The sequence below is a fragment of the Parasteatoda tepidariorum genome, chromosome 3 (assembly GCF_982258835.1).
Source record: "Parasteatoda tepidariorum strain Cologne lab strain chromosome 3, Ptep-v5.0, whole genome shotgun sequence".
NCBI lineage: Eukaryota > Metazoa > Arthropoda > Arachnida > Araneae > Theridiidae > Parasteatoda > Parasteatoda tepidariorum.
In genome coordinates, this window is record NC_141757.1 from 9,147,243 (window position 1) to 9,175,219 (window position 27,977).

Below are 27,977 nucleotides of genomic sequence, written 5' to 3' on the forward strand. Positions count from 1 at the left end.
GTTGATATTTTTTCAATTGGCTATTCTATATCTTTATTATTCTATAGAGATTTAATAACTTTTTTTAAAATTTTGGTTTGGAAAATAGATTGTCTGTTTTTAAAAACTATTTGTTTTAAAGTGAAAAATAGTGTGCTACTATGTTTTATTTTTTAAAAATGTAGTTGTATGCTACCATATTTTTGACTTTTAAAAATTTAATTTTAGCGTAAAAGGTACATTGGTTAACGTATTATAATTTTTTCTCCTTATTAAAATATTGATTGCTAAAATAAATAAATTTAACCTTTTACTTGAAATTAAACTTACCTAAAAATATTTTGAATATGTTGAACAAGAATTTAAATTGCACTAATTATAGAGCTAAAACTTACTAGGTAGTTAGCATCTTTATTTATTTTTTTCTATCCGAAATAACATTGTAACATAAAGAAAGTTATTTAATACTTATTTTAAATTTCATTAATGTTTGCCTAGTATCATGCTACAAATGAATATACTTATTGTTTTGTATACATTTATTTTAAGCTTATTTAAAGATGATGAAATAGCCAATTTTTTCAATGTGGTGAAAAAAACTTTATTTCTTGTGTGATTGAAAAGAAAAGTTAATATAAATTTTTTATGCTGCATGCTGTAATCTATTATATATAATTCTCTTACGTGGCTCCCAAATTTTAGCTGTATTTCTTTTCCGCCGGTGGCAACGTTTGCTTTGTTTTGTTTGCGTTTTGAAAACACCAAAGCATTCTGCCTTTTAATGATTTGTTTCTGATCTAATAGATATAATTCTCTTATGTGCCTCCCAAATTTTGGCTGAAGTACTTTGCACAACTAAATAAGATTCTTTTCACAACACTTAAATATTTACTTTATTTTCCTCATATATCAGTCAGCAAAGAATTCTGTTAGGTTAAAAAATATTTCGCTAAAAAATAACGAATTCTAAAAGAAATAAAAATAAACAACTTAAAAAATAAAAATGCTGTTGCCAGCCATAGAATTTTTTGAAAGTTAACTTAGCAACATAAATCAAAATGACATAGAAGCGCAACTAGATCAAAATTATGATACCTGAGCGCTTGACGTAACAAATCCTTCAATTCTATAAGTGTTGTATCGCCAAATGCCCAAATTAACAATTGTGTTTTTAAAGAAATTCTATAAAAAGTTTTAAATAAAAACCTACTTCTACAACTGCTTCTTGAAGAACTTGGCTCATTGATTAAAAATATTGTTTTAATTTTACAGTACTAACTTTACTTCTACTTTCATTATTGCTATGACCCTCTTTCATTACATTTTATAACTTCATGCTAAATTTGAGGACTTTAAGTTGTTTTGTGGTTGAATACTGACATTTAGAAATGTGTACATAAAAAAGTAATATTTAGAGGTAAAGGGTTGCCTCAGAAAAATTTGAATTGTTAGAAATGACTTAAACAAAAAGTGTTATTTTAACTGACAAATACTATATTATAATTTTAACTTTTTCTATGACTATACTCATTTTCTTACTCTTTTCTTTGTTTTTTATACATTTTATATTTTTGTGATAAAACAAAAAACTTACAGTTGTCTTGCTTTTAAACACTGATGAAAACACCAAATGATGGGCTTCATCAACAATCAAAAATATATACATTTATTTAACAAATTCCATACTGTTAGGGTGACGCCCTTCAGAGAATTAAAAATACAAAATTATCTTCCACGAAGCCGATGCTTTACATCCGGCGTTCAGTGGCAGACTACTATTTCATATTGTTTTACAACACATGACTTTAACACTCTGGTGGGAAAGACTTTAAAACAAAACTTACAACAGTTACTTTTATCAACAACTGAAATTTAGAATAGTGTGATTAAGAAAAACATGTGAAATGTTTGCAATTTTGAATTAATATTGAAATGTACAGGTTTAGAATTTTTTGTACAGTGAAAAGTTATCAGAACTTCAGTATTCAAAAAAGTATACAAAAGCTAGACATTAAGAACGTATCCAATGAGCGAGCATATGATTGCGAGGCAATCTGAAATGAACTGCGAAAGCAGTTCCGGAGGTTGGCGAGCCCCACCGAGCAGGGGGCGATGCCTCCTAGTAATTCTTATTGCATTTAGGCAGGATTGGAAAGTTTTTATATACTTGTATTTAATGTAAAACTTATTTATTCACCCCTTGTATATTTTAAGATTTGTAATGCATATTCGGTATATGATTAGTATTTTATAAAATAAAAATACCAGCTTTTTGCGGAGATACACTGCCCTGGTATATACCCTGCATCTGGTATATGTGTAAAATTTGACTATAAAGGAACGGGTTTTTCATCAGAAAGGCCAGACCCTCTGATACGCCGCACAAAATTGTATTACAATCGATCGCTAAGTTAACGTATCTGTTTCAAATAAAAAGTTATAAGCAAAATAAATTATTAGACATTTAAAAATCATTAAAATAATAAATCAACAATAAATTAATATATGCATTCTTACTTAAAACTAGAAATTATGTAATTTGATAATTTTCATCACAACTTTTCAAATGTATGCAAAATTGTACCAGGTACAATTGTTTACAATTTAAATTTAACCCAATCACAAATGTATTACGTTAATAAATGCCAATTTAAAGTACTCTAATTTTATGTAAGCCAAGTGATTAAGAACCCAAATAAAATTAAAATTAGTTATCAAAATACAATAAATTGCTGCTCACGTGGCTTTATCGCAATTAATGTAATAATCTGATTTGAAATACCTAAATATTATTAAATCAAATGATTCAATAAAGTAAAATAAGTCTTGTTTGACTTAAATTGTACAATAAAACAATCATGTATGCATCCCTTTTTTTTACTACTAATTTTAAATTTCTAAAATTTTAACCTATCAAATGATAACAGCTAAAAGCTTTAAAAAAAATAGTTTTAAAAATGGATGAATAATTGCACGAAATTAAAGCATTAAATGATCGTGAATGCGTTATTTCTTTTAATAATAAAGTTGATCTTCAGCTGAAAGTGGGGAAAAAAAACTTGACCTTTAAGATTTAACCATTTCATCCAACTCATTTGATTGGATATTTTTCTTTCACTTTTTTTCTTCACGCGTGCAGCAGAAAAAGGTGGAATCATACTTCCGTTGCGCTTTATAAGAGACTATTAGTAGAGTGATTGCGAGAGGGGAATTCACCGACGACTTTTTTGCGTGAAGGGTAGAACGTATGTTGCACTATTGATACATTCTTGCAAACTGTTTTACACCTCCATTGTTAATTCTTTAAATTATTATTGATCATAAAATATGAAAATAGATTGCTGCAAAAGATAAAGAGATGAAGAAAAATAATGAAATTTTGAAGAATCAATTGAACAAAATTGAATTTTCTAGCTCAAGTAGTTTTAAAAAAACAAAACAAATACTGTACAGGCTGCCCCATTAGGTACGCAGTGCATACCAAAGTTTAATGTTTATAAATCATAAATGCCATGGTATGCTCTGCAAAATTATGGTATGTCTATCCAAGTTTTTTTAATGCATTTAGAAAAAGTATCTTTTTTTTTAACTATTTGAAAATCTTATGTTTTAAGGGTAAATTATGTTTAAAATTATTTGTTAAATTTTATAAGTTACTTAATTGAAGGGCTTAGCTACCATGTATCTTGAGCCCATCAGTTTTATTAGCAAAAATTAATAAGTTTTAAAACTCTTCTCACTTTTATAAGTAATTAGTATTAGTGGAAGTAATAAGCTTTTTTTGTAGCTTATGCTTTTCAAGTTATTTTTTGTCAGCTTTTTAAAACTTATTTTTGCTAATTAAAAATATTTCTAATAAATTTAATTTATTTCATTTCAGCTTAAAGAGGATGCTTCTGACTACAGTTTCTTATACTGGCACTGTGCAGTTTTCCCTACTTATGTTGCTGATTTGTATGACAATGGCACTGACATATGATCAAACCTGATACAGGCATGTAGATTTTGTTGTTATTTCATTAATGCTCTGCATGTGTATATATGTCTATATAATATAGCATAATAAATAAATACAAAAAGGACAAAAAAAAACAAAGAAAATTAAGAAAAACAATAAGTTTTATATTTTAATAAGTTTTTTTTGTTGTCTTTTTTGTATTTATTTATTATGCTATGTTTTAGTGATCATATTTAATGCAGCTTAGCTCTTAATGTTATCTACTATTAACTTACTTTCATTTTCCTTCTGCTTCAGTTTATTAATTCTTTTTTCTAATTTCGTGTGCTTGGGACGTTGTGTGTGTTTAGGGCGTTGCTCTATGAGCCTATTTTTATGGATTTAAACAGTTATAACAATTTTGTGCCTGGTAAAAAATATGTTCAATGTTTAAAAAAATATTTTTCACTATTTAAATTATTCTTTATGTTGTACCCAGTACAAAGAGCCTAATTCAGAGGGGAAATTCGGATAGACATCTTGCTACTCTGGAAGCTAAAGATTTTTTGAATTACATTCCATGCCTGCCAAGTCTCCTGTTTTTTAATGAGGAATCCTGTATTTTATAACTACCCAGTAAGCACACACCTCACGACAAACGTAAGGCCGTAAGCTGGCATTCTAGGTAGGATAACGGCAAAAGGCAAGTACAATAGGGTCCTTTATCGTTTGTTTTGAGGCATTTCAGGAAGAGGCGGAATAACTCCTCACTTATACAGGCCCGAAAAATAAAACCGCTGTTTGGCCTCTTACACAAAATTAGTTACAGGACCTTTATTGTATACCGCTGTTTGGCCTCTTACACTTAATTAGTTACAGGACCTTTACTGTATACCGTTAATTAAATGTAATGTTACAATTGATTAATAATGAATAGATGCAGAGTTGGTAAAAAATGTGCTTTTAACTCAAAACTTTGAAAAAAAATCAGGAGAGAAAGGAAAAAAATTCATAAAACATTAACCGTATTTTTTGAGAGGAAAAAAACAGTTTTTATTATTCTTTGAAAACTGCTAATTTTTTAAATAGAATATTAAAAACTAGAATTTTATTATTTTATTATAATCTAAATATACTTTCTGTGGCATTACCTATTATATTTTTAAAAAAAGTAATTTTAATAAAAAAATAATCATTTTAAATTTGATTACAATTTTTAAATAAATATATATAATTATTTTTCTTTTTAATTTTTTCTTTTTGAAATCATTTTCTGAAGTATAATTTTTAACTCGAAATATAATATATTTGTTACTTTCAAGAAAAATTGAATACATATTCCCTTAAAAATAAGAATAAATATTAATACTTATAACTAGAACAATAAAATTAACCAAATGAAATTAACATGAATTTTTTTCAGACTATGATTCTTTTTTTAAACATTCTTTAAAACAAAAATGAATTGGTAAGTTCAAAATTCATGTAAATAAAAAAATCCATTTATAGAAAATAAATAGAAAAAAATATTGTAAATTGCTTATATCCTCCTTGAAATTATAAATATCTTGAATTTAGAGCAAGGATTTTTAATGAAATATGCTTTTTTATTACATTAATTTACTAACTTTTATTACAATTTAAGTATTTTGTAATAATGAATGTATACCATTTAAAAAAGTAAACTTTTCATTTATATAAACTGCTTTTTATTATTTTTATTTTAATGTTCATTTTAAACTTAATATCTTAGTTTAATCACTTACTTCTTAAAAACTGGATTCAAAATAGTTTAAATGGTCTTAGGAATTTTGAATTTTAAAAAAATCGTGTTTAAATTTTCTGATTGGTTATAGCAAACGTCTAGTCCAATAAAGTAAGTAACTTTTTTTTCCGTAAACTTTTAAGCAATACTTGAAGGTAATAATTGCTTAGGAAATTTTATTCTTCAAAATATGTTTTTAAATAATAAAAATACATTTGGATATTTTTATTAATTAAACTTCAAAATATTAAGCAAATAATTTTTTCTCTAAGCTTATAATACAGAATATAGATCAAAATAAAAATTATACTTTCAAAATGTTAATTATATTTATTTTTTATTCGCATAACAAAAATATTTTTTCATGCAGTATTATATTTATTTTTAAAATAGTTTATATACATTAAGGAAAAAAAAACTGTTTTGAATGCAATACACAGATGGCGCTGTTTTTTTATTTTTTACTTTAGACGTGTTTTCGATTCCTGCCGATAGATGGCAGAAAATATAAAGTGTCGGGTCTTGTAGGGTTGCCTTTCTTTTAACTTTGATAGAATTTCGCCAATTTGCACAGAATGACAGTCGGTACGGCTTCTGTCCTGGCTGAGGCATAACCCCCCGCGGACTCTGCAGAAACCATATCCCTCCCCCACCCAAGGACAACCCTCCAACAAAAGTTTCTGCTTACTAAAAAAAAGCAAATCTATCATTCATGTGTGGCAAGAGTCTGCACTATTTATTCTAGCATAAAATGTGACATAAATAAAAAAATGTTCTACTGCATATTGCCTTTACCAATTAAATAGCGGAATAGTTATTTAAAACCAGAATTGCGTTATTGAGTTTTATTTTAAAACTCAATTCTTTTAATAGCAAATTAGACAAAATTAAACATTAAATTTCTCTGTTTCAATCTTTCTTTACACTTACATTCATCACATACTTCAATTCAAGTGTTAATCAAAATAGATTCGTATTTAAAGCTGGAAAAAATACAAAAGTTATAGCATGATTTAAAAAAAGTTACCGATTTTTTCTTCTATGAAGTCGATATAAGATTTAAATAAAAATGCATTGTGTGAAAAATTACTCATTCTCCAATAATGTTCCCTAGTTGTAGAAAAATGAAAGAAACGTGACAATACAAAATAATAAACGCACATTTATCCATTTTCAAACGTCATTTGCAAAATGTTTCCTATACATGAGTTAAAAACATTGTTTTTTCTCACAAGGGGTTTTGGGGTTAACAAATTTTAAAATTGTGCTGTGTTTTAAATCTTAGGAAACAATGGCAGAAATATGGCTGAAATATGAAAATAACGGTAAGAGAACCGAAATTTTATTTGTTTGCCCAATTAAACTGCTGGTATAGTTTTAAATTTACGGTCAATTTGCAAATCAATATTTTAGAAAAGGCATAACTATTTAGACAAAATTGAATGATTATGTAATTAGAACTAAGTGGAGCTCTTTCAACTTTTAACCATAAACTGGCGAAAAATTAAATAGTATTTCATGCTGCCGAATCGACTTGGCAATTTTCATAGTACAAAACGAATCCAATTTTCATACCTATTTTTTAAAGAGTGCAGTTCTTTTAGAATTAATTTATTAAAATCCGGTTAAAGTTTGAGGTTAATTTAAAAAAAAATCAAAAACAGATCATAGTTCGTAAACATGCAAATATTTAAATACATTAAATGTTTTTCAGATTGTGACGATAATTTATACCTTGACTGCAGCAGATAAATTTTTATCAATTGTTCAGCTTCTACAGTCCCTTTTTAGAGGCGATTTTAAATATTAATCATACGCTTACTGATAATAGTTGTTCGACACAATTTATTTTTATGTATCCTTGTTTTCTACATGGAGGCACCGTCACCTGTTCGCTACGCTCGATAATCCCTGTAGTTGATTCTCGTTCATCAAGTTTGAAATAATTGAAGATCAAGTACAAATCGTTTTCTTCTACTTTTTTAAATAAAAATTACGATTGGATTGCCAGCAGTTGTATTTTAAGGATTACTAAGTTTTGACAAATGAAAAATAAGGAAAAACGGTCTCGCCGAGAGTTATTACGCATTGAAGATGTTCTATGAAAAAAGCAGTTTATGCCCACGCGCAAAATCGTTTTTTTTTTCTCTCAGAACTAGAGGCATTGGGTACAAACCTTTCTCAAGAATGTTCTCAAAAGTTTTTTTTTTCCTGAAAAGTCGATTAAAATTTATTTGTTTAATATAAAATTATTATACTTTTATTTAAGTTCATTATATTAACTTGTTAATTTTAACAAAATAAAAAAGATAGCTGGATTTGAATAATAAATAACTGTGCTTAAAAATATTACATTTAGAAAGGCAGAATGCGAGACACAATAAGAATTAATAAATTAGAAGTAATTTTTTCTTGTTAACAGATCATATAGGAAACAATTCTTATTTCTCTTTATTCTACATATATTTTCAAATATCGGTATGAAATGTCGAAGTTTTATATTTGGCAACACCTAATCTTTTTCTATATATATTTTTTTCTTTATTTTTATTATTTTTAATAAAGTCAAGAGGGATATTATGAAAATCGCGTAAATGAAAAATTTTTCCACAACAATCGATAAATATTTATTAGTTAAAGAAAAAATTAAAAAGAACCTTTTAAATTGTAATAACTTTCAGACAAATAAGAGTTTCTAAGAGGAAATAAAGACTCTATGTTACGGTTATAAACTAAATTTGGCTCTTTCAGCATACCAAATTTAACTTCTGCAACTGAATGCTTGCGGCCATAGAGCGGCCCACGTGTTATTTTTCTAACAAGTTTAAGAATAAAAATAATCTTGACTTAATTTTAGAATTATTTTTTAATTCCATTGCAATTTGCGTTCAATCTCCTACATATCTGCGTAATGTGAAGTTTCTAAATCTAGCAGTGTCTGATAAAGTGTAACGTTAAGTTGAAAACCCCAAAACAGTGGCGGTGTCAGGGACCTTTTCAGTCTTCTGACAGAGAAGGAAATTTATAAATATCTGCTCGTTTTACGTTAATTTAGCAATGCAGTTTATTTTTCCAACTTCATATAAAAAGAAAGTTTTAGGAATGATCATTGTTAATGTTATTATTCTAGGTTCTCATGCGTTCGCACTTCTCGATTAGACTAATTTAATCGAAAACTTCAACACTATTATCTTAAGTAAAGAATTCTAAGAGTCATGAAAAAAATCATGATAGCGTCTCGAAAATCAAAAAGCATCTCGAAATGTAATAATAAAAAATAAAGAAGACAATTTTTGAAATTCTTAGAATTCATTGTTTTACAGACTGAGTTTTTTCTTTTTATTTTCACCAGAGCGTATTTTTAATAGTGTTATATTAAATTACTTTAAAGCATTTTATAATCTTTTTATAGTTAACTTATACACAACTATTGTTCTCCTTTTAGGCAGCAATTATTATATAAATATTAATACTGAAGAAAGAAAAGAATTTTGTATTGTTCTACGAAACGTATATTAGCTGGAATTAATTATCAATTTGGCCCATTGACTGACAAAAGGATAAAAATTAATTTAGACACCTTTTGTAATTTATGACGACCTTATAAAAGATCTATCCAAGAAAAAAAATGATCAATGGGTATCCAGTGATTGGAATAGTGCATTTACAATTCTCTCATGTTATTAAACTAATAGTATTCTTTGACTTTCATTAATCATTTTATTAACAAAATTGTAATTGTAAAGTATATTTTTTCTCTCTTAATAACACATACTTTTTTTAATTTTTTATTTTAATAATCTTTTTAATTTGGATTAATTCGGTTTTTAGGAAACAGTTCAAACCAATCTTTCAATAAAATTTTATATCAATAATATCTGATATCTAGTAACTTATTCTTAGTTTATTTGCAGTTAAATATAATAAATTTCGCAATTATAGTAGGAATAACGAAGTTTACCTAATACGACATAGTTAAATTAAATTTTTACTCCTTATTTTGTACAAATTTTTTTTTTTTTATATTCATATTTTTTGTAGAATATTTATTTTAAGGAACTTGTAATTCAACGTTGAGTAATTTTTTTGCCGTATTGACTTATTCATTCTTTATTTGACTTAGCTCAAATAAATATAATATCTCCCGAAATTGGTTATATGGGGTTTATATCAAATAAACCCCATATAATCAATTTCGAGCAGTCCAGTAAACATATCTTAATAGAAAATTAAAGGATTTAAGTTTCCAACTCAGAATTTTAACACCTTAATCTTTACACTACTATAACAAACCTTAAATGAAAATATTGTTTCGAATTATTTTCGTTAAAACAAAAACAAAGTTTACTCACTGTCCCTTCCTTACACAAGGGGGGTTGCTCTCCCAGGAGCGACCCATCATAATAATTAATTATCGAATTAGTGCTGTTTTAAATAGTTTTCGATAAAATTATAATAATTTGAATTATTATTATTAATGATTGCACTAAAATTAGTAGTTTGTAATGCAAGCACTTTTGTACGTTGTAAGAACTAGCGCTTTTTTTTTCTGCATATATTAAATGTAAAGTCAATATCAAAAAGAGAATCATAAGAATTTTAATGATCAATTTTATGCAATAGAATTTCAGGAATAAAAAGGAGTTTGTAAGTGTATTTGTGTGCCCTTCATGATATTAAAATATTTGTTAGTAAAAGAAGTAAAGACCTTTATTTTAGAATTAAGAAGTTAAAGTTTACTTTGAGGGGGACGAGTAGTAGGTGATGGAATGTAGCTGTTTCAAAAAGAGATCCTTTTCCTCTCTTTGTTAGTGTATGGTAACTTGAGAAGTTAACGATGTCCGGTTATGCGTTTCTCACATCCCACCCTGTTGGGGGTCAGAGTTCTTGAGGAACTTCAGACTTTTCCAATATTTTGTTATTTTTTTATGTTTTGAATCGATCTCCCCTATCATCAATTTCAGTTTTAATTTCTTTCCTTATATTGCTGACGATTATTATTATTTAACATTTTCATAAGACCACTATTATGTTCAATTGTTCGTAATAAGTTTTTCATTGAACTGTTTATTTTTTTTCCTAAAAAAATAAATAAGCAAAAATATAACAGAAAAACGCAAAATTCTCATATTTCTCAGATTGCGAAAAGCAATACACCGTAAAAGTCATTTACAGATCAAAATTGTGTTTCTAAAATGTATCTAACAAAAATCTTTCAACCATTTGTGGGAAATTAGAAAAGTAAATGAAAAATAAATATATAAATGAACTCTAATTTTTAAAAAAAATATTTTTTGATTTAATATCAAGGTCTTATTTGATTAGTAATATAACTTGTTAAAAATGGAGAAGGTCTCGCTTTTTATGCTTTATAAGTACAACAAAGCATCATAATTCTTTGCACTTTTTTGGATTTTTAAACTCCTTGTATCTGAACAGTCCAGAGCTTGTAAATGATTCAAATAAATCAAATTCATTCTCATTCATGTGTTTTAAAATTAACATTATTCAAATTAAAATTAACATTAAAATATTATAAAGCGAGAAATCAGTTACAACCTGTCATAATTCTAACAATTGATATAATAAATCGGTAACTTACTTAATTAACTATATTTCGTGGTTCGTGCAATAATGAAGAAAGCTAAAATATAAAAAGAAAACTGTAAAAGAAAAATTAACGGTAACTAAATTGTTAAATCTTCTTATTTCGCATCTTCATAAATTATTAAAATTCAATTCTTCTCTCATCTGGACACAAATGCATTTAAAATTAGATCTTTTGAAATTCATGCATTTAAATTTTTTACTGTCTTAATATTTATGAGTTAACTCAGAAACTTCTAACCGTATTTCATTTCTTAAATTAGCAAAAAAGTTCAGAAGGAAAAAATAATTAATGTACTCTGTTTTCATTTAATTTTGAACCAATACAGAAAAATTTATGAACGGGCAATGTTTAGGGAGGAAAACTCCTTAATTCTTTGAGTAGAGAAATAATAATACGTTACAATACCATGCGTTTCTTTCTAAATTAAAAATTCGTTAGGGCGTAGCCAACGGAGTTAAATTATTGCCGTATGCGCCATTGATAACTTCAATCTACGTTTTATTATCTGTATTTTATTTGTAGAGCAAAAACTGCAAGATTTAGAAAAATCAAATTACAATGGACTGTAGAGAAGTGTACAGGGATTACGATGGAATGAAGAAAATGTATGATCGATAATTTGTTTGAGAATTATTAACTCCTACACTCAGTGATAAAAAATATCGTATGAGCCGCTCTGCTGGACACAAAAATTCCTCTACAGAAATGAAATTTTGTTTTTCTGAGCAAAAACAACAAGATTTTAAAATTTGAAATTACTATGGTTTATAGAAAGAAATACAGAGAAAATTTAACAATCGATAATAAGTATTATTAACTCTTATACTTGTAAAAAAAATACTATATATGGATGATCTGTAAGATGAGAAAATGTATGATCAAAACTACCAAAATATTGCTAAGTTTACCATAATTCTAGCTCTATGGAAACACCAAAAAACTCGATAATTTTTACCAAAGTGTTTGGGTAATGTTTTAGGTTGACAATAAGATGAAATTTTATAATGTTTGTTAAATTTTGGTAAAATATGGTAAATAATCATGTTAGCTAAGAGCATTTTCTTCTTATAAGCCTTTATTCAATAAAATTAACTGTTCTGTTTTGTATTTTCTACTAAATGTGTGGTAATAAGAACTATATTTGTGAAAACCAGAATTTCTGTTAAACCCTTACAATTTGAATAGAAAATTTATCAAATAAATGGTTTAAATGCAGGATATATTTTAATTTTATTACCCAAGTTATTTTTTATTTATTTTTTTTTTAAACCAGAAATGTCAATACAGTTCCGTAATTTTACCGAATTGTTTTCTTCGTATTTTCCACTTAAATGTAATTATGCAGTTAAAATTCGATGAGCTAAAAAATCATTTTTATATGTAAACCTAAAACGAATTTTCTTTCGAATTCCAATTTATTTGAAAGTCATTTCTAATTTAAGTGTTCATTCGTGATTTTTTTCAGGTATATTTTAAATATTGACTGTTTATTCATTTTTGCAGAAAATTTATTTTTTCGTCAGGAGATCTTTGTCTTTTTTTTTAATTTTGTAAGCTCGGACTGAATTGTGAATTAAGAGTAGCGAAAGAGAGAGAGAGAGGGATTTGCATGTTGCAGGATATAAATCTTAACAGTTAAATTGACTTTTTTAAAAATAAATAAACCTAACAATAAAAAGTATTCTCAGTTTAAACTGTTAAAATTCTCGTCAACAAATAAAATAATTTCTCAGCAATTTTTCTTGTTTTATTATTGTAATACACAATCTGTATTCCTTAGGTCAAATCTTCTTTAAAGTGCAGATGATAATTTTAAAGTTGAGGTAGTCCTCGAAGTCGTTACGATTAGCATTTTAACAAAACATTCTTACATAACGCTACTTCACTTGTACATTTTAAAAGCAAAATATTCAGCGTTTCAGTTTAAAATATTGGTTTTTAAGGGAAGAAAATAAAACAAGGATTTAAGGGAAACAATTACGCGGATAGGTGATCGGAAACGGGGGGAGTCAGAGACTCCCTGTTTTTCTTTTTTTAATTTTCGCATGGAACAATTCCTTAACAGAAAGAGTTAATAATATTTATTAATAATACATATTAATCTTATAGAGAAACAGGATTTTATTTTTCTGCACAGGAAGTCAAAACATTCATGTAAGCATTATTTCCAAGTGTAGAAGTATAAAAGTTTTTCTGAAAAAAAAAGCATACAAATAAGTTTTGACATAATGCAATTATTTAATTTCGAGAGTTCATTTATCGTTGGTAATTAACTAAATGTTTTTGTTATTTAATTTATTTTTCCTTTATATCACCAGAAATTGTTTTTAATAATTTAAAAATAAATATTGATCTTAATTTGAGGACATCTTACTGTCTGAAATCACAGGACACGTATTTTTAAAAAGAATCATTTAAGTGACCTTGTTTCCAATCCTTCAAGTTAAGGGAAAAAGAGAGGGGAAAGCGAACGCTAAGCACTTTAAACCCCCTTCCCCGATTCTAAGAAATAATCTCTTCAACCAGGTGGTCCACTTACCCCAGACGCCAAAAGATTCAATGGTCGCCAAAAAATTTGGAAAAAAAAGGGGATAAATAATGGAAATGGTCAACTTCAAAAGAGGTCTCCTTTCTGTTTTATTGCAGGAATGCGATACTCAACAGCCTAAGAAGGACAAGTAAGTAAACTTTTATTCTTTAGCTCATGGTATATTTCCAGTACACTATTATTTATTAATTTTTCACAAATAATTTGTTTTTATTTTCTTTATTTAGTTTTTAGTAATTATATTTTTTAATCGTTATATTCCCCCGTTTCCGATCACCTATCCGCGTAATTGTTTCCCTTAAATCCTTGTTTTATTTTCTTCCCTTAAAAACCAATATAGTGTAAGTTACCATTTTAGTTTTAAAATGAATTATAAGTTCCATTAATCCTAACAATAGAAAAATGATTTTCTATAGCTATTTAAATCAAATGCTTCTTTATTTTTTTAAAAAGTTTTTAATTTAATAATTATTTAAATTAATTTACTTACTTAGTTTAATTACCTTATTTAATTTATTAAAAAAATCGGTAGTCATTTTTTGCCAGGACCATGTATTGACAGCGCGTTTCACCTTTTGTTTCAAATAAAACTTCTGATCAGACCTAAAGGGTTTTCTTCAAATATGTTTCCGACCACTAAAAAAAAAAAAAGAAATGGTATTAACATTTTCTAATTTTTTATTAGTTTATCGTATAATTTAAATTTAATAATTTTTTGATAAGAGTTTTTTAAATTAGAAACGTTTAACAATCTAAAACTCGTCTCACACTTGCTTTCAGCTCTTAATTTTTCAGAATAAATTAACTGGGAAAACTCTTTCTAAGTTTGCTTTTGTTGCTTTGTAATTGCTTTTTATTAATGTTATTTATTTAATTTTTTTTTTGCACGGATGGAAATACTGTAAGAAAAATCTTTTGGAAGAAAAAATCTTTTGGAAGAAAGGTCAAGATAAAAGGTAAGAACATCTCAAATCTTTATATTAAGGGTAAAATTTAGGATTAAATTTTTAATAATATTAGGAAATAACTTTACTGTTATTGAAGTATGTTTTTTAAAACATTTTTAAATTTTTTAAATAAATAACGCATAATTTAATCTGCAAAAGCATTTTCTTAAAATGTCTTTTAAAATTTTTTTCATATTTTTGAAAAACTTTATATTTATAACGAACGTTACATTTATAATGAATGGTAAAAAAAATTGTTTTGGCCCATATCTTTGTGTACAAAAGGGACAGGAAATTTGATTTTAAGTAAACAGAAATGCTGGAACTGTCAGGAACGATGTAATTTTCGGCCAAAACATGAAAAAAATCTTGCAATAAACGTGAAATATAATTCACTCTAAAATTCACGTTAACACTATGTAGCCAATGAGGTTAAAAGTAATTAAGATAAACATATACTTTATTATCCCATAAAAGAAATCTACTGCAACATATTTGCATTTTTTAAAATTATTTAAAATAAGAATATTTTTTGTGGAAATAAATTCAAAGTTCTTTTTAAGTATAGAAATATTTGCAGCATAATATTTTTTCTTTCTTCATAGAATTAAGTTTTCTGTTTCTAGCTCTTTTTCCAGTTCTTGTGCAAATTTTACTATTTATCTTTTTCTTAATTCATTCTCTATCTTAAGATTTATAGGGTTGTTTATTTTAAATCTCTTCCTGTTGAACTTTCACCTATTGAAATTTTATTTTTAAAAAAGCATTATGCTTGACATATTTTCCGTAAAAAAAAAGTGATTTTAATTGACTGTTGAATATATATATATATATTTCTGATGATTACTATGTAGTGCAAAAAATTAATCTAAATATTTTTTGAAATTATAATGGAAGAGGCAAGGAATTTTATTTCTAAAATTAAGGGTAACCCGGACAAAAGTAATATATTGGACTATTTTAGTATCTATAATTTAAATAGACTTCTATGTCTGTTATGCCGGATTTTTTTCCCTTTCATATCTTATTCCTTTTCTAAATTTGAATTAGAGAACAAAATTTAAAAAAGAAAATTTTTCACTTTAATACTACGTCATGTTATAAAAGAACTATAAATTACTATTTTCTTAATGATTGTCATTTATAATATTTGATTGATTTGATAATGTAATTTTATTATAAATATTAGGCAGAATTTATCTAAACACACATTTTACCCCATTTTTGAAAAAGATGCATAATAAGTTAGGACTTTAAATTCGATTTTTTATTTTAGATATAAACTTGTCCTCTAAATTTACCCTTTCAATTCTGAACTATATTTTATAGCATTTGCCTAGTGTAATTATTTTAAAGGCAAGATCATCAGTAGTTAATACTAGTTTACGATAAGCATTGAGCATATTAAAAATAGATGGTAAACATTAAACTTATTGTCAGATATCAGATATATTGTATTGTAAATAGTTAGAAGCAGTTTTTTTTTTCTCAATTCATTGTTCTTACTTTGTTGATTTTTTGCTGTTTTTTCTATGGTTATATTCTTATTGTTTTCTTTTTCTTTCATGAAAAGTCTGGAGAGACTGAAAATGGCAGTCAACAGAAAAGAAGGTAAGAACATGTTAAAACTACATTTTAACTTAGTATTATTGAATTATTGAAATACTTTATGATTATTAGTAAATAATTGTTTATAATTTTAAAGAAAATATTTTTTTGAATCCTTAACATTTTTTAATCAAAATACTTATTTCTGATTAGCAAAAGTACTTTCCTAAAAAATTTTCAAGTTTATTTTTGACTTTTGTAAATGTTGACCACATACTAGACTAACAAACATACCATACACATGCTAGACTAAAATTGAAAATTTTAAATATACTAGAATTTTTTTTGAGGTGGGAAACATTTTTTTCGTCAAATGATTTAATTTTATCATAACTTATCTAATTTTACCTAATTCTAAAAAAAATAATCTAAATTTCGCATTTCAATTTTGAACTATATTCTATAGTATTTGCCAATGGTAATTATTTTATAAGAAATATCTTCAGTAGTTAGTAATAATTTCCGATAAGCATTGTGCATGTACAAGATAGCTGGTAAACATAAACTTATTGTCTAGAAATGAGTTCTAAGCAGTTTTTTTTTTTTTAATTTAATGTTTTTATTTTGTTGATTTATAACAGTTTTTTCCACGCTCATATTCTAATTATTTTTCTTTCTTTCATGAAAAGTCCAGAAATTCTGAGAATGTGAATGAAATAGAATGGTTGAGTACTAGAATTAGAATGAACGAGAATCAACAGAAAAGGTAAGAACATGATAAAACTACATTTTAACTCAGTAGCACCGATTTTATATTCTATAATTTGTGGAATCTATTTTACAAGTTCATAGCAAAATTAGAAAATCTACTTTATATTCTATATGTAGAACTGCAATTTTAATAATTTCTTCGACTGTAATTTGTATTAAAATATTTTCAGATTATCAATAAATAATTTTTTATGATTTTAAAGGAAAAATTTTATAAGGAAATATTTTTTTTTTAAATCGAAATTTTTTAATCAAAATACCTGTTCTTGATTTTCAAAAGTACTTTCCTAAACTCTTAGCTTTTTAGCCGCCTAAATTTATTACTTTTTTAAAAAAGTTTCAGCTCGTTTTTTTAAAAATTATGCCTATACTAGAATTACTTGTATTTGTTGAGAGTCTTTTTTAGTCAAATGATTTGATTTTATCATAGCTTACATGTCATCTTAAAGTAAATTTCTTTTCATAATTTTTAAATATTAAAAATTTAAAAGTAAAAATTTATTATAAAATAAATCTTAAAATTATTGCATAGCTGTTATTAAGTGCTATGTACTGTTATGATGTTTAATATATATACGTATATATATATATTTCACTGGTTTTAAACTTTTTTTTTCAACTGGTTCTCTTCAAATTAAAATTTTTTATGTATAAAAAAAATTTAAATATTTTAAAAAACCGTTTAGTTTAAACCAACCTATCTTGATGGCATAAAATTTATATTCTTTAGTTAGTTTGTAAATTCATTACAAATTCAGAAAATCATTCCTCTTTATCGCATATCTTAATAACTTCTTCTATAATAATTGGTATATCATTTTTAAGTAATTAATACTTAATGGAGTATAATTTTGAACGATCATATATTCTTTTAATTGTTAGAAATTTTAATCAAATAACATATTTTCAGATTTTAAACGTACTATTTTAAAAAATTTTACATTATTATTTTTTGCATTTTTAAAAACCTTTAGTTTGTTTATTTCCTTGAGGTTAAAATTTCTTTTAATTAAATAATTTAATTTTATATAAACTTAAAGTATTTTCACATATTAATTTAAAGTAAAAAATTCGTTCATAGTTCTTAATCGTAAAAAAGTTAAATTTTGTTTAAATATTAACATTACATCACATATTAATAGCTACAAACTATTTTGGTGAGAATGTATTCTTTCTAAATTAAAAAATATTAAAGCTTTGCTATCAAATTCTTTATTTAAAATGCATTTTTATGTTCAATTATTAAATAGATTGATCAGTAGTTACAAAATGCAATATATAAGCATTGTTAAGCGATATGTACCGCTTCAATTAGTCTTCTAACTTATGGAAGCATTTTAAAAGTTAACAGTTTATAACAGATGAGTTTAAAGTAATGAAGTTTGGTCACCACTTTTAACTTTTTTAAAGTCAATCATTGTTCTCTCTATATATAAACTAATTAATTGTTTCATAATACTGTAAAGAGAAGTTTTATCCAGGTTGTTTCGTTAATTCATAGGATATTATTCATAGTTCTTTTAATATTTGATGCTGCAATTTTTTTCCATCCAAATGAATCCGCTATTTTACACATTTTTTTTTAATTACGAGCTGGAATATTCATTTTGTGCTATTATTACCTTTTGTTACAATCAGCTTAAATTTATTTTTGTGACAATCAATGCTCGCTTGTAAGTAATAAAAAAAAACAGGTGGTTTGAGCAACTTTATTAAATTCTATAGCGTACTATATTTATAAGAGAAAAACAAAATTTTTGAAAATTATTGAATAGAATTTTTCTTCGAATATTTCCCTGGGATCAATAAAAGTATTTTGAATAGTTAGAATTAATTGATATTATAACTTAACCCAGAATTAAAATTCGTCAAAAATTAATTAGATATTTTGTTTCTGTACGTATTATTTAATAAATCTGTTGTAAAATAAATTGGTTACTTTTTTGCAGGAAAACTAGATTCATTGTGAAGGAGAATGCTTATAAAGAAGTTATTGTACAGTTATGTACTTGTTTGTATTTTGATTTGTTATATTGAAATAAAATAATATTCTTTTCTTAAGGTCATGTTTTATTTTAAATTTTATGCATTTTATTTTTATTAAAATTCCAGCTTTATTTATTTAAAATCACAGAAACTGATGTGTTATTTACAGGTGCCCAGTATATATATATTTTTAAAAATATTTATAATGTGTCTTATTTATCTAATATTGAATATGAATAATATTGAAAGAAAGTTATCCAATATTAAATATGAATAATATTGAAAACAAAAATAATGACTGGGTTGTGGCTTTGTTTCTATCAAAAAAAGCTAATTGTAGGTTTAATATATATAATTATTTTCATTTTTTTATAACTTAAATAACTTATACATTAATATATATAATTATTTTAATTTTTTTTCATAACTTAAATAACTTATACATTAAGTCGCAATATGTTTTTATCTTAGAATAAAATTTTTATTTAATTTTACCTCATAATGTGTAAAAAAATGTGAACACTCAATTAAACACACAATGTTTTTATATGATTCTACTTTTAACTTATTGCATTTAAAATTGATTAAAATGAAATAAAAAAGAAATCTATTATATTATGTAAGAAGATTCATTGGATGATAATTTACCATAAATTAAGCAATTTTTTCCAACATTTTGCTTTTTATATTAGCATAAGTTTTTTGCATGTAATGGCAGTTATTGCTTTATTACAATATAAAAAGTTAAAATGCAATAAATTACTATAGCTGATATCAGCAGAGTAAGAGAAAACAATTTATGTTCCTTAAATAAGAATTGTTATCAACAACATGCAGTAAAAAGTCTTTGAAATTTAAGGAGAACTCTAATAAATAAGTAAGTGACAAAAAAAAAAAAAAATTGCCGATACACCTAACATAAAGGTGTGATACCGGCAAGGATGGCATTAAAGTTTTCTATTGAACCAAGTGTGAGGTGAGTTAAGGGTGGTATATCAGCAAATAAGGCAAAGAAGTTCGCCTAAACATCTGATATAAAGGTGTGATACCGGCAAGGACGGCATTAAAACTTTCTATTAAACTGAGTTTGAGGTGAGTTAAGGGTGGTGCGCCGGCAAATAAGGCAAAGAAGTTCGCCTAAGCACCTGAAATAAAGGTGCGATACGGGCGAAAACGGCATAGACGTTTTCTAATCAGCCAACAGTTAAGGTGCCTTAACGGCAAGTGAGGCAACGACGTGTGCCAGTGAACATATTCAGCTTTTGATAAAAAGGCAAAAAAGACATCATAAAGGTACAATAAAAGCCTTTACGGCAATTTTCTCTTTATTCTGTGAAAAAAATTTTTTTTCAGGTATTTAACAGGCAAAAATGGCAAAGTAATCCAGAGGCAACAAACTAGTTCCGGTCCTTTAACGATTGCCGTATCTTTGCCTGAAATGCCATGCACTGGCCCTCATTCTGGCCCAGATTTCACTTTATTAACGGAACCGATACGGCAATGAAAAGCCCGCCGTAATGGCACTTTAGGTGAGCCGACATTGTCCCTTCACTAGCCCTAAAGTCGTGTGCTTGTTGGGTATCTCCTGTTTACCTGTGTATTCTCAAATTTCTCCGTATTTGTTGAAGAAATTTTTAAAGTAACTTTTTGCCTATAAAATAATTGATGAGGGCAAAAATACTTCTCTTATTCCTCAACAGATGGTGCTATTGCCAGGCAGTATGTTGAGTGTCTATATTTTAAGTAATTATAAATATTGCTTTAAAAAAATCTTATTTTGAGATTTAGAATTATATACAAATTTTTTACTTCAACTAACAGTAACTGCTTTTAATATTTCCAATTTTATATCTTTCTCTTTTTGAGTTACTTGATTATGCGTGATGTATCAAAACTTCATTTGTAGCCTAAAATATGTCGCTAGTAAAATCTCTGCTATTTTATTTCTCCAATGTTGGCAGGTATGACATTCAATGTCGGAAATTTTACTGGCTTATAAAGTGTTTGGTGTTAAAAGGTGCAAAACTTGCCCTAATATTGACCACAAACATACGCTTCTTAATAATGATAGCTCCATTTCTTTTTGTAAAAGTAAAAATTTTATTTATATGTAAACCTGTGGTTTTTATAATATGAAATATGTTGGACAAACCAATAACTCTCTTAATATTTGAATTAATCAACCCCGTTCTGATAACAGTAATAAAATTATCAATAATCTGGAATTGAATCATTATAGAGAACATAATTTTAACAGTGTCAAAATTAATATTTTAGATATAGTAGAAGATTTAGATTTAAGACTACAAAAAAAAAATTACCCAGACTTTTATACAAAACAATTTTGCCGTATGGGCTAAACGATACCTTCCAACATACACAGATTAACTTTAATAACTCCTCAACTTATTCACTTTTTCATATAAAAGATAAGCGTACAAATCGAGGTAAACGGGGATCAAGACCTAATAGAAACTCTCTTAATAGTGACAAATTAAATATAAATTTCATTTCTAAAATGGAAAAAGATTTTAATAAACATTATACAGTACAGTACCCGTTATCCGGAAATCGGAAAACCAAAAAACCGGAACGATATTCGTTACATTTTCTCGCCATTTAAAAAAAAAAAATTTTTTTTTTTTTTCCTCATAAGAATTTATGATTTTTCTTTCTTTTTTGAAAGATGTTTACCTTACCGTCATTTTGGAAATAATCATTAGTGTATTACTTCATCGTTTTTTCTTATTTTTAAGATTATTTCCAATTTGTTTTTTTTTTTTTTTTTTTGTTTTTTTTTTTTAGTTGGGTTTAACAATAAAAAAAACGGCTTGTTGTAGAGATTCAGAAAACCGGAAAATCATTTATCCGGAATGGCGATGTTCCCGACCGTTCCGGATAATCGTTTCCCTACTGAAATATTAACCCAATTAAAGATTTTATTTTCCCCCTTAAGAATAATGATGTATATAAGCTTCAAGATCTTATTATTAACTTTTCTTTTATTAATTTACATTACTTTGTTTCGAACTTGTAAAAGCTAAAGTGAGTAAAATTTCCCCAAATAAAAAGAAAAATTTAGATAATTAATATTTCGTTAACTTTCAAAATCCTATTTTCAATAAGATCAAATTTCATAATATTTTTGAAAATGTATTTCTATTAAAAGAATTTCACATAATTAAAAGCTTTAAATATAATAAATCTCTTGGTAGAACTATATTTAATTATAATGATGTTATCAAAAATTTTGGGAAAAGTTATATATCCGATTATGAATGTCACTGTGAAGAAGAAAAAGATTAAAATTTTATTGATAAACATAAACATATTATTACTGGTAATTTAAATATTATAGAGAACTTAGGAATTTAATGATAAAAGGCACAAAATTTAGACCCATTTACCATATATCAATTAATAAATTTCTAAAATACTTTCTTAATGATCTCAATAGTTTTTGTTGAAAGATATCAAATAGATTCTCTTTACCTTTAAGTATGTTAACAGAATGGAAATAGGTTGTTTATTATTACTTTAAAAACTTTGTTTTTAATAATAAGGATAATTTAAATAACTGTAACAATTCAACAAATTTTTCTATGATTGTTCAATAAATAAAGCAACTACAAAAACATTTTATAGTTTCCCCATAGACAAAGCTAACAGTAACTATCCAATCTTCTATAAAAAAATCTATATTGCACTTTTAAATATGGAGTTAAAAAATAGTAAAAATTTTTGGCTTTATATAAGAGATTAAAAATTAAAATTAGCAATATACAATTTCCTTACTTAATTATCAGTCAAATCGAAAATCAAATAGAAAATCTCTTTCAAAATTGATTTGGAAAAAAAAACAATGGACAACAACTAAAGTAATTAAATTCTATATAAAATCATTTAGTTAATTGTATATTATTGTAAATAAATTTACTAAAAAACTTCTTTGTTAATTTATATAATTTTTACCATGTGCAAATCCATGACAAAAATTTTTTGCAAAACAGGCAATTCATTTTTTTTTCTCTTTCCTTTTTTATTTTTTTCTTAAATAGAAGTTAATTTTCTAAAATTATTAATTGTTAACTTCTTTAAATTATCCAGTATAATATTACCTTGTGCATATCTGTTTTCGGGCCCATCCTTGGTAACTAACAAATCAAATGCACTTCAGTACTGCAGTAAGAATCCACTATAAAACAAAACCCTCTATTTATGCTTTTACCTCAATTTGAGCTTCTGTTTTCATATTTTGTAATCTGGCAATCTTATTATAAAAATATTTTAAATCATCTAATTAAATTCTGTATTTAGTGGTGTGCCGAGATATTTCATTAATGATTATAAATATGCTGACATAATTTAAATTCTGAAAATATACCAATAAGCAATCATATGTAAGTAAAATAATTAAATAATTTTCACGTCTATTTTTTTTTCATAAACTTCCACCAATGAAGGTTACCGCTCAAGTTTTGAACATAAGTGACAACCGTAAGTAGTTTATGACTGGACAAATGGTACATTTTGATTATCTTCTAAGATTAGGTTTAAGGAGTGCTTGAACTTGAAGTATGTAACATTATTGTAGAATCTGTTTCGTATATATGATGTAAATGTAAATAATGCAAAACGGAACAAGCAAAACTGACAGCAATTTTTTTTATTATTTAGTAATTTATATTATATCTGTTTTGCTTTGTATATTAGATTTAAAATCTTATAAATGTTGATGTAGCTTTGTTTCACTTGTAAAATTTTTCTCTCCAGTATATGGTATCAGCATTGCATGACATTGTCTGGTCAATATTATCATCTCATCATGAATCTACTCCTGAGGCTCTGCTGTTTGCATTTCAGAAAAAAATTTACCTTACTATAAAGAAAGTTAGTATTTGAAAGTTTTTTTTTCCTCTTAAACTAAAAGAATGTTCAAAATTCAAATATTTTTATTAATGAATTAATTGTTCACTTTTCATTTCCTTTGTTCTCCAAACCTTTTTTCTTGCTAGAAAATATAATGTGTGCTTGTCTTAATATCACTTTTTAAAAAAAAAATTGGTTCTTATTTTGTTTTTTCAGGAAACGTATAGTTCATCTTCTATTTTTCTATTTTTTAATAAGTAGCAATAATTACTGAGTAGTTAATAGCCTAGAAATGATAATTTAAAATAAAAAATTGGGTAATAAAAAATTTTCTTTAGAGAGACTTAAAGTTAAAAAAAAAAACTGATTGATTGAGAAAGTAAATATCTCATTTCTTAAAATATAGATGTTTTTAAAGTTTCTTTTGAAGGCTTCTCAAGATCTCTTAGCCACAGCTGAAAAAAATATTAAAGATGAGTTAAATAATAAAGACATGTCGATTATAGAAAGTGGACAGATCCTCTTATCTGAGGCTAAGTCGAGGATAGCAGAATATTTAACATCATTGGAAGATACCAAAAAGAAACTTAATTTGTTTATGCAGGGACCTTCAAAAAAGTGATAAAAATTAAGATATGTTATTAATGAACAAAATTAAAAACTCTTGTTATTAAGTTATTGTTTTAATTCCTTTTATTAAATATGCTCCAAATCTTTGTTTCGCTGCTCCAAAATTCCTTTTTTGTTGCTCCAAAGATGCTCCAAAATCATGTTTTGCCACTTGCACCACTTCCAAAAAATCTAATTTTTAAAATGCAGTCCCCTCTACCCAATTTCATCCTGTTCCAAATATCTGAATTCTTAACAAAATCACCACTCAGGAATATTTTATTTGAATATAAAATTTTTTTATCATGTTCTTTAAAAATTATGGTGTTCTTTCAAAAAATGAAAGAAAAAACATCATTTCTAGAGGGGGACTCCTCAGAAAGAGATTTTTCCCTCAGATTGAGAGAAAAAACATCATCTTTTAAACTTTTCTGTGATTTAAGAATTTTTATTATTATTTTTTTAAATTTTGTCAATTTAAAATTCTTGCTAAAGCAAACTAGTCATTGGCTTTCTGCCAATGACTGCAATTGTGCAGTCATTGGCAGAAATGGTACTGTGCTCGAAGACGTATGTTACTCGGTATGAAAGAAGAGTTCGTTTCAGAATCTGACGACTATGAAATTCCAGTGGGGAGTAATGTGGCGCCAGGCATGGTGGGTAGTCGCCAAGGGAATCAGCTGGATGACATACGCAGGATCGGCAACCTTGTACCCTTCTTCAGTATTTAAGACGCTTTGAACTTTGCTCTGTGCACACTCATACTTAATTTTACGTTTTTGTTTTTATCTTGTTACATTTCAGTTAGTAATAAATGTTGTTTGATTTTAGTCATAGTTGTCTTTAACTTAATATGAGAGGGTTCCTCCCCCTCAATCTAATTTAAAAGTTATGCTATTTGTATTTTCACAATTTAAAAATCGTGCATCGCAATCTTATTTCACGTGATTTCAGAACCTAATATTGCAATTTGTATTCACATGAGCTAAAAATTTAATGTCACGATTTGTATTCACAAGTTTTTTTAAGTCCAATATCAAGATTCATAGAGGAAAAGGTGTAAATATGGGCACCCTCTTTTGTTATTTTGATAAAGTTACTTTCAATTTGAAAATTTCTAGATTTTTATCTTTCATTAACAACTATAACAAGTTTCCTAAATGCGAGAAGGCAAAACAATGATTAACATCAATTATTTCATTTCAAAAACGACGATTTTCAAAAATCTTTTAAAAAAGCACCAGAAAAAATGGGGTGTAAATATGGGCCCTCTTCAAAAAAGTCACCAAAAATAGTTTAAAAACAGGATAAAACGATAAAAAATGGTAGAGAATTTATTTATTACAGGAAAAAAATTTTTTTACCGAAATCGCAAACATAACTGGCTCTTTCAGCTCCGGCACAGTGCCCACATTTGTCACATAACACATCTCACCCACACCTCTCCCGAGTGTCTTCAGAGAACTTTCCATCACAAAAACTGCAAGTTGCATCGCTTGAGTCTGGTTTATCCCCACCGTTGACATTTATTAGATTGGTATCATCATCGCTGTAGATAAGGGGAGAGTCATCGAGTCTGATGATGAATCGTATCGTTGTGTGGGCCGAATTTTCTTTTTTTTTTAAGGCCTTTCATCTTCCCACCCTGCCCCCTGGCCGGTCTCTTACCCCGGGAAAACTCAAGGACGTCTTCTTGAGAGCACTTTTGTCAAGCGTCTTGATCAACTGATCCTTGTGTGGTAATCCTGTGATGAGGCTGAACCTTGCTGCGTTGCGTCCACGAGTAGTGGTTCTCTTCTTAATGTTGAGAACAGGAGATATGTCGAACGGAGAAATTGCACTTGAAGTTCCCGGGGAACATTGTGGTATTTCAGCTGCCTTATCAATTGGCATAACTAGAGCCTGATGTGCTAAACTCCTCTAAAAAAAAGTTGGTGTAATTATGGGCACCCTTTAAATGGGGCCCATACTTACACCAACCCCACCTAAGAAGGATGGACACTATCACATGTAACCTAAAAGCGTGCGTGACTAAAGGTGTGCTTCAAAAAATAGCTTAAGATCTCCGCTGTCTGGATATCACTGTGAAATTATTTTTTACTAAGCATAAGTACATGAAAAGAAAACGATTTCATATACCTCTCAAAAGTTTGCAGTCCAGAATGAGCACCAATTTGCACAATAACTCACGCTGCATCCACACTACTTGAAAGAATGGTTCCAACTGCTCTGTACAATCTTATATTAGCAACTGGAGCCATCTACAGTCCTTGCCGCCAGTCTTCAGTACCTCCCATAGCTACTAGGGAGGGGTGCCCATATTTACACCTGTGCCCATTTTTACACCTTCTCCTCTATTCATGAGTTTTTGAAACCCAATATCATGGCTCATATTGACCTATATCAAACATCTATTTTTGTGAAAGGTGATTTGAAAACTACGCAGTGCGATTCATATTAACAAAATCTAAAAATTACATGCATCATGGTTCGTATTTGCGCAATATAAAAATTCAATATTGCAAGTAGTATTTCCACAGTTTTAAAATCCAATAGCTTGATTCATATTGAACAATTTTAAAATCCAATGTCGCAATTCCACTGAGAAGTAATTTTTTTCTTGAATTAATTACTATAAAGGTGTGATATTTTCCATTAGTATTTCATTTAATTATTAATGTCAGTTAAAAAAATTAATATTGTAAATATGAAGCATGTATGGCATATAAATTAATATCTAGATATCACTTTTGTGCACAGAAAATTTTCAGGGTCTTTTACTTTGTGTCACAAGCACCTCTGTTACTTACTCTCTTCTTCATGTTGGATGTACTAAAATTCAGAAATTTCTGATACCGGCCAATGGCCAACTGTAACATCTTTAACAGTAGTGCATTTTTAAGAATTAAAAATTTTATATGATTGGAAAAACTTTTGATAATGTAAGGCATTTCTTTTAAACTGTGCTCAAATGGGTCAAGGAGACCAGGGAAAACCTGGAATTATCAGGCAATTTGTTTACAAAGACCTGGAATATTCCTATATAATGCCTAGAAAACAACCAGTATTAAAATTGCCAGTAACAGTAACCAGTTATTGAGATTCAAGTTAAATAATTCTAACATCTATTACAATTATTTGTTGTAAAAGTTTCACATTTTAGTCAAACTGAAATGTTCCCTTTGTTCATTTAATAATAATCTTTTACACAGAAAATCTAATATTTCACATTATAAATAAAAGAATCAAAGTTTTCTGATGAACGTAGGGCTCAATTTTCGTTCGAATTTACTAGGGAATTTTTTTTCTGAAATTTAGTGGGAACCCTGTTTAAGCATTCTCAAAATATGAACAACATTACAAAATTCATTTTTAAAAATTTTAAAAAAAATTAAGTATGAAATAAA

At 26.9% G+C, this 27,977-nt stretch overlaps 1 protein-coding gene and 1 long non-coding RNA gene across 2 annotated transcripts in view; both read left to right on the plus strand.

The window, feature by feature from the left end:
• LOC107447663 (phosphatidylinositol-binding clathrin assembly protein LAP-like) overlaps positions 1–27,977 on the plus strand; it is a 122,784-nt gene that overhangs the window by 65,104 nt on the left and 29,703 nt on the right. The window contains exons 10-11 of the transcript XR_015432411.1: positions 3,860–3,973; positions 23,866–23,982. The gene's annotated coding sequence lies outside the window, so the exon portion shown is untranslated. The remainder of the gene's footprint in view (positions 1–3,859; positions 3,974–23,865; positions 23,983–27,977) is intronic.
• Positions 14,006–19,167, plus strand: LOC147812754 (uncharacterized). The gene is made up of 4 exons (XR_015432409.1): positions 14,006–14,796; positions 16,361–16,398; positions 17,025–17,101; positions 19,056–19,167. It is a non-coding gene; the product is annotated as an uncharacterized LOC147812754 (long non-coding RNA).